General features: G+C 37.0%; 1 long non-coding RNA gene across 4 annotated transcripts; it reads right to left on the bottom strand.

Moving 5' to 3' along the window:
* Positions 1 to 8,940: 8,940 nt before the first annotated feature.
* Positions 8,941 to 10,148, bottom strand: LOC138857489 (uncharacterized). Of its 4 annotated transcripts, none has more exons than XR_011396611.1 (4): positions 9,755 to 10,148; positions 9,491 to 9,703; positions 9,275 to 9,403; positions 8,941 to 9,202 (listed from the first exon to the last, which is right to left on the bottom strand). It is a non-coding gene; the product is annotated as an uncharacterized lncRNA (long non-coding RNA). The 4 variants fall into 4 exon arrangements; XR_011396610.1 differs by having other exon boundaries at positions 9,759 to 10,148; XR_011396609.1 differs by having other exon boundaries at positions 9,867 to 10,147.
* Between the last annotated feature and the right edge of the window lie 287 nt (positions 10,149 to 10,435).

Here is a 10,435-nt window from a genome sequence, read left to right as displayed (position 1 = left end):
TACATATTGTTTTAAGTGGGTCCACTTTGTTAATGGTTAGCAATACCTCTTCTTCGTTTTTGCCCGCGTTTATAATTAGAAGGATTTGTGGTATCTATTTCGGGCACTCTAAACTCTTCACTGTTTTAAATATCTCCTAACGGTCCAAAATCTGCGACTTTTAAAAATTTACGCATAAAATAAATTTATGCTCGATTAAACAACGCTCTTTCGTATGTATTCTGTTGTATATTATTTCCATCGGTGCAAGAGGGTTACGAGCAACGACGGTGTTATCAACCATGGTGTTAAAGGTTATTCTACATCTCCTATAAGAATATCGACTATTTTTTGACACTTGAACGGTAGTTTGATAAACGCCAAGATCTTAGCCTGCACCAACTTAAACATTTGTATCTTTTAGTATAAATTTCTATATAAATATATGTATGAATATGAAAAGATATGTTTACCTGAAAGCCTGGATCGCCTATGTAGGGTAAAAAAGGCATTTTACACGTACATTTGAAAGAGCTCCACCGCGTCGTTCATTTTGGCCGGTAAACAGATATGATTGTTTAAAATTGCTATCGCCTCCAATTGTTCTTAATTTGTAATGCTTCCTCTCTCGAACTTCGTTTTCGACCACTAGCGGGAGTATTATTTCAAAACGAGTTTTTTTATTGGTGTTAGGTCGTAAATCCAATTTATTTTAAAATATTCTGAGTTAGTTATACAGCAGACTTTTTAATTCTAACAAATACTCACATTTGGGCTTTTTATGCATAAAATTTAAGCAAATGCTCGCTTTTGAATATAGCTTCTGCTCAAATAAATTTTATGTCATATGAAACTTAGGAAATGCTCAAAGGCAATTGCATGAACTTGGAGCAAACTAATTTTTTATGAATACGACCTATTGTATGTCTAGCTATTTGATTGATTAATAGTTGTAGCCCTGTTAGCATGACTTCTAGTGCTACCATCGGGCAAGTACGCATTGCTCGCGAAGCGCAGATGAAGGCAAGTTTTTGCGTTTTGATAGTTGAAGTCCTAACGAAATCTGTGTTGCTTTCGAAGACCAAGCCGCCACTTCATATGTAAAAATCGGTCTCTCGATCATGTTGTACATCCATCTGGTAATAAATGGCTTGTTAAGGTTCTAAGTCCTGGCAGGAATCTTCTCTTGGTAAATGGGACGATGATCGTTTTCGACGGGTAGATCTTCAGTCCAACCGTATTGTACCATCCCTTGGCCAGGCCTAGTCCCTTTTGCACGATATCGCAGAAAGTGTTCCTGAATTTCCCTCTTGCTAATATATCAATGCCGTCCGTGTACCCTTGACAACCGATCCTATTGTTAGTTAGCAGCTCACCCATGACTAGGCTCTATAATAAAAGGGACAATACTCCACCCTGTAGACAACCTCTTGTCATACCGAGACGAATCTTAGTATCTCCTACAGTGTTCTCAGCTATCCTAGTTTGCAGTACATACATTTGCGAGAGACACATTGTCAAAAGCACTTTCGATATCTAAGTAGGCGATTCTTCATTGTCCAGTGAACTTTGGACTACCGCGATTAACTCGTACAGAGCGGTATTAGTTTACCTATCTGCTTTATAGGCATGCTGATTCGCATGTTAGGGTGCGATCTTCAGCGTCTTCGACCTTATTTCGTGAACTATAATCTTCCCATGCTTTTTAGTAGGAAGGAATTGAGACTAATCGGCCTAAGGATTTCGCCAGTGAATAGTCTTTCCGTCCTACCTTAGGTACCTTTGCAACTTGCTATGGATCAGGGATATTCGCTAACGCTAAGCTCATCTCCCGAACAAAGTGGGCAAGACTTGCCCTTCCTGTTGCAGAAGTGCTGAAAAGATGCCTGGTGACTTATACAGGTTGGTTGAAAAGTTTCTACGCTCGAAATGAAAAAAATATGCGATGGATGTTCAAGCAGTTCGTACTTTAATTCTTTGAATTTTGTGATTGTTTAAATACCTTTGTGAGCAGGTCTTGATGAAAAATGAGTTTTTTGTGTTGCAAACCAGGTCTTTTCTCGCCAATGTTTTCATCCAGCTGATCCAAAAGGCTGCAATAATATTCAGAGTTAATTGTTTTACTTTTCTGCAGATAATTAGCCAACAAAATTTCTTTTGCATCCCAAATAACTCATGCCATAACCTTCTTTGCTGCTCGTTGTGACTTCTCCTGCTTTGGAGCTGAACAGCTGGCTTCAGTCCACTGTAATCGTTTCAATTTAGGATTATGGTTGTAGAAACAAGTCTCACCCATAGTTATAAAATGACGCAAAAAGTCGGTTTTATTCTGCTTAAAACGCTCCAAATTAAGCTGAGAAATTGGTTTTCGATCCAGTTTTTGTTGAATTATTAACGTGTGCGACACTAACTTTCCAAATTGCTTTTTCATACACATAGCCAATAAAATCTGCGTTCACCCGACTATATTTTTTAAGTGAAGTAAAAACACAATGTAAATAGGTAGTTCAGTTAAAATTTTTTATATGTATTTCTTTTTTATATTTTTAAGTTCAAAATGCAAAAACAACAAGTAAGGAAGGGCTAAGTTCGGATGTAACCGAACATTTTATACTCTCGCAAACTCAAATGGTAAACTCGTTTGAGATTTCTTTGTGGATTGGCTGATATTTTCGGTAGAAGGTCAACTATAGGCACTGGGGTCCACATATTTAGTACTTAGGGGCTTGAACAGTTTTAGTTCGATTTAGACAATTTTTGGTCACAAGGTGGCATACATTAAACGTATTATTCACGCAAAGTTTTACCCCGATATAATCATTGTTGCGTGATATGCATAGTGGAAAGTGAAAGAATCAGATGGAATTGAAAATGGTGTTATATGGGAAATAGGCGTGGTTGTAGTCCGATTTCAACTATTTTCACACCGTCAATAGAAGTGCTAAAAACATTTGCTTCCAGTGAATTTTGTTATAGCATTAGCGGTTTAGGAGATATGCACATTAAACCTATTAGAGGCGGGACCACGCCCACTTTTTAAAAAAAAATTTTAACTGCAGATGCCCCTCCCTAATGTGATCCTGTGTACCAAATAACAGTCTTGTATCTTATTGCGGAGCTTAGTTATGGCAAGTTATTTGTTTTTGATTAATGGCGTTTTGTGGGCGTGGCAGTGGTCCGATTACGCCCATCTGCAATACCAACCGTCTCACGGTACCATGAAACATGTCTACCAAGTTTCATAAAGATATCTCAATTTTTACTCAAGTTAGAGCTTGCACGGACGGACGGACGGACAGACGGACGGACGGACAGACGGACGGACGGACAGACAGTCACCCGGATTTCAACTCGTCTCTTCATCCTGATCATTTATATATATATAACCCTATATCTAACTCGATTAATTTTAGGTGATACAAACAACCGTTAGGTGAACAAAACTATTATACTCTGTAGCAACAGGTTGCGAGAGTATAACAATGCATTCATTGGCTTACTCTACGATCAATTATATTTTGTTTTTGATAACATAATGAAAACTTATAGCTGATTCACATAGAACTTTTGCTTCGCTTTGCTTCAGAAATTTGCTTTGAGTTCGATGTATGATTTTGTATGAGTACGTTCCCATCGAAATGAAGTGTATGAATTGTCAAGGAAAGCGAGGAAAGTTGTATGTGAATGGCCCATTACTGTTAGATGTCAAAACTTATGAGAGATGAAGTTGAGGTTAGGATCCCTCTCGGTCTGACGCCGGTCTTTTGTGATGCCAAGAACTCCTAAGTATTGATCACAGAGGCATTTCTAAATCAACAAAGCGTTTTGAGCCTGTTAAAAATTGGTTGAGGCTAATATCAATTCCAGCCATTTCACCTGGTTCGTCGAAGGTATGGCTATGAAGATGTTACAACCTTAGCCTAGCAGAAGCTGTCCTCGTTCTCCTTTCTATAACTTAGGCAAATGGAGTAAAAATTTTCAGGCACTAGGGTTTGCACTTGCAGGGTGCAGTGAAAAGGCACCCCAACAAGTCTACGTAGATAAATTGATAATGAGGTCAGACACTCGTTGACCAGCTTTGAGGGTACTATTATTGAGCTCAAGGCTAGTATTACTGTTCTACAGGACTTTCCTCATTCTCCACAATGTTAGGACTTTAGGAAACTGTTTTATCTAGAATAAGGGCCAAGTACTTTACAGCTTGGGAATGAGAGTCACAACGAGTCATTGATATTTTTAAATGTAGTTCACTAAATATGAAGATATAAGTATGCCCGTGTATGCGATCCTCCTCAGGGGGACTAAACAACACTATATATTTTGCGGTATCATCTCCCACGAAAAATAGAAGCGGGTTGCAGCCGCCATATCGGCGGTCTCTATAAACATGGTTAAGGGAAACCACAGGCCATCTCCTAGACCTGAGTGTACGGGTTGGCACCACGTAGAAGGGTTTAAAAAATGTGTAAGCGGGCTTAATTAGAGGCTTCGCCCAAGGTAGATCTTCCCTGTGTGTAGTGATCAGGCCCGAGAGAACCGATGAAACACATGATTATTAGGTTGGAGGACGCCAGAGCACTCTGAATTGTCCTGGCCAAATGAAAGTCGAAATTGCACCCTTGATCTGTGAATGAGCACCGTCTCATTTTGGCAGTGAACTCATTTAAACCGTTAATGCTAATAAGAGTTTGTCCGGTAAATTATCATGAGAGACCTTATTATAGAGGACTTCGAATGGTTTCTTATCAGTTACCGAATGTATAATTTTATTGTATTTGTGAGCGGCTCTATATATTGATTCCGAAAAGCTGATTAAATTATATTCTTGTTTTATACATCGTGATATTTCAATTATTGTTAAATGTACCCTCTCTATCTGACCATTTGTGGTCCTATGATTTGGGTTGCAGAAATAAATTTCAATCTGAAGCCTCTGCATCAGGGATTTAAATTGTACCGTAGTAAATCCTGCTTCATTATCAATTGTTATTCTCTTTACATTAGGGAACCCTTGTAATATCTCTAACACTTTATCTTCTAAAATGTTCTTATCTTCAATTTGTTTAATAATCAAAAACTTTGAATAACTATCGATACATATAGTGAATTTTAATGATTGTGCATTAAATATATCTATTGTATGTGAATTTGTATTCCCTCTTAGGTATTTTTATGGGATGTCTATCATATTTATTTTTATTACAAATTTCACAATTTCTAATGTATTCTTTAAATTGTTTATGCATTTTTGGCCAATAGTCAAAAGATGAAATTTGTTTAATATTTTCGTCAAAGCCCCTGTGCGCTCTGTTATGAGTTTGCTCTATTATTGTTCCTTGGTCTTCCTTGTTTGGTATATTGGAAAATTTTCATCATCACTGTAACACTTTTTATAAAGCATTGAATGAAGAGCAAAAAAGCGGAAGGGAGATATTTGACAACCTTATATAAATGATTAGGATGAAGAGACGAGTTGAAATCCGGGTGACTGTCTGTCCGTCCGTCCGTCCGTGAAAGCTCTAACTTGAGTAAAAATTGAGATATCTTTATGAAACTTGACATATTTCTTGGTACCGTGAGACGGTTGGTATTGCAGATGGGCGTAATTGAACCACTGCCACGCCCACAAAAGCCATTAATCAAAAACAAATACATTGCCATAACTAAGCTAAGATACAAGACTGTTATTTGGTACAAAAAATCACATTAGGGAGGGGCATCTGCAGTTAAAATTTTTTTTTTAAGTGGGCGTGGTCCCGCCTCTAATAGGTTTAATGTGCATATCTCCTAAACCGCTAATGCTATAATAACAAAATTCACTGGAAGCAAATGTATTTAGAACCTCTACCTACAGTGTGAAAATAGTTGAAATCGGGTGGCAACTCCGCCCACTCCCGCGATAAATCAAGCACTAAACACGCCAGAGACATTAAATTTTATCTCTGGGATGGTATGAGATGACTTTATAGGAACCGCGTTCAAAATTAGACAGTGGGCGTGGCACAGCCCACTTTTAGGTGAGAACCCATATCTTGGGATCTGCTTAACCGATTTCAACCAATTTCGGTGCATAACGTTCTATTCATATTTCTATGTTATATTGCGAAAATGGGCTAAATCGGACTACAACCACGCCTATTTCCCATATAACACCATTTTCAATTCCATCTGATTCTTTCACTTTCCACTATGCATATCAAGCAACAATGATTATATCGGGGTAAAACTTTGCGTGAATAATACGTTTAATGTATGCCACCTTGTGACCAAAAATTGTCTAAATCGAACCAAAACTGTTCAAGCCCCTAAGTACTAAATATGTGGATCCCAGTGCCTATAGTTGACCTTCTACCGAAAATATCAGCCAATCCACAAAGAAATCTCAAACGAGTATACCATTTGATTTTGCGAGAGTATAAAATGTTCGGTTACATCCGAACTTAGCCCTTCCTTACTTGTTGTTTTTGCATTTTGAACTTAAAAATATAAAAAAGAAATACATATAAAAAATTTTAACTGAACTACATATTTACATTGTGTTTTTACTTCACTTAAAAAATATAGTCGGGTGAACGCAGACTTTATTGGCTATGTGTATGAAAAAGCAATTTGGAAAGTTAGTGTCGCACACGTTAATAATTCAGCAAAAACTGGATCGAAAACCAATTTCTCAGCTTAATTTGGAGCGTTTTAAGCAGAATAAAACCGACTTTTTGCGTCATTTTATAACTATGGGTGAGACTTGTTTCTACAACCATAATCCTAAATTGAAACGATTACAGTGGACTGAAGCTATCTGTTCAACTCCAAAGCAGGAGAAGTCACAACGAGCAGCAAAGAAGGTTATGGCATCAGTTATTTGGGATGCAAAAGAAATTTTGTTGGCTAATTATCTGCAGAAAAGTAAAACAATTAACTCTGAATATTATTGCAGCCTTTTGGATCAGCTGGATGAAAACATTGGCGAGAAAAGACCTGGTTTGCAACACAAAAAACTCATTTTTCATCAAGACCTGCTCACAAAGGTATTTAAACAATCACAAAATTCAAAGAATTAAAGTACGAACTGCTTGAACATCCATCGCATATTTTTTTCATTTCGAGCGCAGAAACTTTTCAACCAACCTGTATAAGTCACCAGGCATCTTTTCAGCACTTCTGCAACAGGAAGGGCAAGTCTTGCCCACTTTGTTCGGGGATGAGCTTAGCGTTAGCGAATATCCCTGATCCATAGCAAGTTGCAAAGGTACCTAAGGTAGGACGGAAAGACTATTCACTGGCGAAATCCTTAGACCAATTAGTCTCAATTCCTTCCTACTAAAAAGGATGGGAAAGACTATAGTTCACGAAATAAGGTCGAAGACGCTGAAGATCGCACCCTAACATGCGAATCAGCATGCCTATATAGTCCAAAGTTCACTGGACAATGAAGAATCGCCTACTTAGATATCGAAAGTGCTTTTGACAATGCGTCTCACGCAAATGTATGTACTGCAAACTAGGATAGCTGAGAACACTGTAGGTGATACTAAGGTTCGTCTCGGTATGACAAGAGGTTGTCTACAGGGTGGAGTATTGTCCCTTTTATTATAGAGCCTAGTCATGGGTGAGCTGCTAACTAACAATAGGATCGGTTGTCAAGGGTACACGGACGGCATTGATATATTAGCAAGAGGGAAATTCAGGAACACTTTCTGCGATATCGTGCAAAGGGGACTAGGCCTGGCCAAGGGATGGTACAATACGGTTGGACTGAAGATCTACCCGTCGAAAACGATCATCGTCCCATTTACCAAGAGAAGATTCCTGCCAGGACTTAGAACCTTAACAAGCCATTTATTACCAGATGGATGTACAACATGATCGAGAGACCGATTTTTACATATGAAGTGGCGGCTTGGTCTTCGAAAGCAACACAGATTTCGTTAGGACTTCAACTATCAAAACGCAAAAACTTGCCTTCATCTGCGCTTCGCGAGCAATGCGTACTTGCCCGATGGTAGCACTAGAAGTCATGCTAACAGGGCTACAACTATTAATCAATCAAATAGCTAGACATACAATAGGTCGTATTCATAAAAAATTAGTTTGCTCCAAGTTCATGCAATTGCCTTTGAGCATTTCCTAAGTTTCATATGACATAAAATTTATTTGAGCAGAAGCTATATTCAAAAGCGAGCATTTGCTTAAATTTTATGCATAAAAAGCCCAAATGTGAGTATTTGTTAGAATTAAAAAGTCTGCTGTATAACTAACTCAGAATATTTTAAAATAAATTGGATTTACGACCTAACACCAATAAAAAAACTCGTTTTGAAATAATACTCCCGCTAGTGGTCGAAAACGAAGTTCGAGAGAGGAAGCATTACAAATTAAGAACAATTGGAGGCGATAGCAATTTTAAACAATCATATCTGTTTACCGGCCAAAATGAACGACGCGGTGGAGCTCTTTCAAATGTACGTGTAAAATGCCTTTTTTACCCTACATAGGCGATCCAGGCTTTCAGGTAAACATATCTTTTCATATTCATACATATATTTATATAGAAATTTATACTAAAAGATACAAATGTTTAAGTTGGTGCAGGCTAAGATCTTGGCGTTTATCAAACTACCGTTCAAGTGTCAAAAAATAGTCGATATTCTTATAGGAGATGTAGAATAACCTTTAACACCATGGTTGATAACACCGTCGTTGCTCGTAACCCTCTTGCACCGATGGAAATAATATACAACAGAATACATACGAAAGAGCGTTGTTTAATCGAGCATAAATTTATTTTATGCGTAAATTTTTAAAAGTCGCAGATTTTGGACCGTTAGGAGATATTTAAAACAGTGAAGAGTTTAGAGTGCCCGAAATAGATACCACAAATCCTTCTAATTATAAACGCGGGCAAAAACGAAGAAGAGGTATTGCTAACCATTAACAAAGTGGACCCACTTAAAACAATATGTATGTTGTATTAAATAAAATTATATTTTATTGCATAATAGAAAGTAACTGTTATTAATGTATACCTCAATTAATTAATTTTATTTATTAAACGACAACAATTTTGGTTCCAAAACTTTAGCCGTTATTTCGTACAACTGCATTTTTCTATCATGCTCTACTTGTTGGCGTTGCTCTTGTGCAATTAGATCCTCTTCTGCATATTTAAAAGTTCCATTTGACTTTGTAAAACAGTGTGCTGCAACGCGTTGTTATCCGGATTATTCTATCCATTCGATTATTAAAAGATAAATGTATAATTATGTGCAATAGTTTTAATAAATTTTAAAGGTTTTACTGTTTTCGCGGCAGGTGCGGTCATTCTTAGTAGATGGAGCCGATGTCTCTGGAGTATCTGATACGTCTTCGGATAATATGCTGGTGTTAACATCAAATGACTTTTCGGAATATTTTGGTTGAGAAACACCTATTTCAAAAACACCTTAATTAACATTTTAAAAGTGTATATCTCTCATAAATTTAATATAATATTATCGCGTAAATTTATACTTGCATTTTAATGGTGTAATGTCATTGCAACTCTTTTTATTGGCTGGTTTGGCGAATAAACTTCTGATGTTGTAGTCAACAGAAGTTTGCAAATTTTTCCGCTGCTATTTTCTTCTGATTTTTAATTGATGGTGCTTGGGATTTCGTCAGTGAATTTTGCCAATGGACTCCAAAGCCTGTGCAAGTTTAATGCCGCCCACTTTTCTACCTCGGGACGCTGGTTTTGAACCCGTTTAATAAACATAAAAATATATCTATATTTACATACATACGTACACAAAAAGAAAATACGACAAACACTTTCGGGAAGTATTAAAAACCCATATTTTTTTTCTCCATATTTTCTTCTATGTATTATACAACATTCATGAATAAATTACCGCTCTTGTTATAAATAAAATGATATTCGAACTAAATCCTTTGACAGCTGACAGATTTGAAATCTAAGTTAAGAAAATAATTGATATTGTGACGAACATATGTAGATGATAGAACAAAATTGCACCGACGATAAATTGCCAGAATCAACTAGCAGTGAATTCGTAGTTGTCAGAATGGTCTAGAGGCGAAGTTTTATTAAAGATATACTATGTAAGGGCTGACAGATTGTGCAGCAGACACAGTTCTCCTTAAAGTGTTGTCGTCATAGATAAAATCAGGGATAAAATGATCCGAAACTGTTATATTTGCCTTCTGAGAGATCTCATGAACTTTCAGTGCTGTCAAAAAAAAACCACGAGTTCATGAACAGATGACAAGCAAAACAATGAACTACCACTAAGAATCCCGCAGAAATAACTTGCGAAATCAGTGGGTAATTTGTGAGATCAGATTTTTTGGTGACTTTTAAGTATATTTCTAATCTGTATTTAAAGAGATTTAATATAGTTTTGTTTTTAAGAAGGAGCGGGTATTTTGTCGCAGAGTATTGTTTTGCTTAGCAGTACCA

Source organism: Bactrocera oleae, chromosome 5 (assembly GCF_042242935.1).
Source record: "Bactrocera oleae isolate idBacOlea1 chromosome 5, idBacOlea1, whole genome shotgun sequence".
NCBI classification, from domain to species: Eukaryota; Metazoa; Arthropoda; class Insecta; order Diptera; family Tephritidae; genus Bactrocera; species Bactrocera oleae.
This window is presented reverse-complemented; position numbering and strand designations above follow the sequence as displayed.